Source organism: Chrysochloris asiatica, unplaced genomic scaffold, assembly GCF_000296735.1.
Source record: "Chrysochloris asiatica unplaced genomic scaffold, ChrAsi1.0 scaffold00009, whole genome shotgun sequence".
Lineage (NCBI taxonomy): Eukaryota > Metazoa > Chordata > Mammalia > Afrosoricida > Chrysochloridae > Chrysochloris > Chrysochloris asiatica.
The window spans coordinates 32378660-32380801 of NW_006408527.1; positions in this window are offsets into that span (position 1 = coordinate 32378660).

The following is a 2142-nucleotide window of genomic DNA, read 5'->3' on the forward strand; positions in this document are numbered from 1 at the left end:
TTCTGCTCATGTAAAGACTTACAGCCTCGGAAGCCATGTTTAGGGTCACTATGAGTGGGAACCGATTCCAAGGCACATAACAACAACAACATATATATATATATGTTCAATATTTATAATGCCCACCCAAGTTTACCATTTTAATCATTTTGAAGTCTACAATTCAATGGAAATAATTGCATTCACCATATTGATAAATCATAACTACTGCCTTATTTCCAGAAGTTTCTCCTCATAGAGAATCTCAGTGTCTCTTGAACAGTAATTCTCCATTTGTCTTTCCTTTAGGCCTTGCTAGCCACTAATAAACTGCTCTCTCTATGGGCATTTGCCAGTTCTAAACATTTCATATATTTGTCCTTTTTAATTTGACTCATGTCATGCAATATATTGTTTCAAGTTTCAAGGTTTTAAGGTTTACTCATATCATACATGTATCTGAATTTCATTACTCTATGGCTAAAGAACATTCCATTCTATAGGTATATCACATCTTGCTTGCCCAATTTTTTTCTTTTTTGTTTGTCTATTAACGTTGGTTGACGCTTGGGTTGTGTCTACTTTCAGCTGTTCTGAAGACTGCTTCAATGAACACTGTTGTATACTATCAGTTTGAGTCCCTGATTTCAATTATTTGGGTATATGATTAGCAGTAGAATCAATAGATCACATGATGACTCAATATTTAACTTTCAAGGTAAGGTCAATCTGCTTGCTATAGCAGATGCTTCATTCAATTCTGTAAACAAAGAACAAGGATTCCAATTTCTCCACACCCTCATCCTCAATTTTTATTTTCTAGTTACTTGTTTTGTTTGACTTTGTGCTTATAATAGCCATATGTGCTCTTGTTAGGTACCATCCAGACTGTACCAAATCATAACAGCTCTGTGTACAACCAAAGGACACACTTTGGGGTCCTGCACTATCATTACGGTCTTTGCTACATTTGAGTTTGTATCTGTCACTATACCAATCTATCTTGCTGTGGGTTTTCTTATTTTTTATTGACACTATAGTTTACCTAGTATGATGTTCTTCTCTAGAGACCAACTCCTCCTTATAACACATCCAAAGATTGAGGGGATTCTAAGTAGAATCAAGATGGCAGATCAGGTAGACATGCAGTAAGGAGCTCTGTCAGCAACAACACAGATTACCGGACCAAGCAGGATCAGGGGATGATGCTAGTACTCTGAACCACATATAAAGGAATATTTAGAAGCTTGGAAGGCTTACAGCTAGGGGAATTTGTAGCAGAATCAAGGAATACATGGCTTTCTAATTCAAGATGCTCATCTGCTCCCAGAGCCACCATCTTGAAAGAGACCAAGCAGGGGAAGGATCAGAACAGTGACACACACCTGACAGAACCGCGAAGATACAAATGTGGACATTCTTTTTATGGTATCTGTTCACTGGTCTTTTGCTGTTTGCGCAGCACCTCCATACTGGTGACTAGAGGGAATGCCTGAATGAATGGACACCCCACCCCTGCCCCTGGAGGGTTCTGTTTGCATGTGCACAGATCTCCTCAAAATTTAAAGTGACAGTTTCTACTTAAAACCAAACGGCCACCACTCGTCTCTTAGTTTGTCTTACTGTGGTGGCTTGTGTGTTGCTGTGATTCTGAAAGCAATGCCCCGGTATTTTAAATACCAGCAGGTTCACCCATGGTGGACAGGTTTCAGATGAGCTTCCAGACAAAGATAGACAGGGAAGAAAGAGGGACAAATTACTTCTGAATATTTAGTCACTGAAAACCTTATGAATAGCAGAGAAACACTGTCAGATATAGAGCTGGAAAATGGGTCTCTCGGGTTGGAAAGCACTCAAAATGAGACTGGCGAAAAGCTGCCTCCTCAAAGAAGACTTGACTGTGATGACACGAATGGAGTAAAGCCCATGGGAGAAAAGCCCGCAGGACCTTCTTCTGCTGATGGGGCACAACCCCAAACGAAGAGAAATAGCTGCATACATCCATTGAAAATTGGAACATGGAATGTACAAAGTATGAATCTGGGAAAATAGGAAGTTGTCAAAAATGAAATGGAATGCATAAATATTGATATCTTAGGCATTAGTGAGCTAAAATGGACTGGTATTGGCCATTTTGAATCTTACAACCACATGGTTTACTAT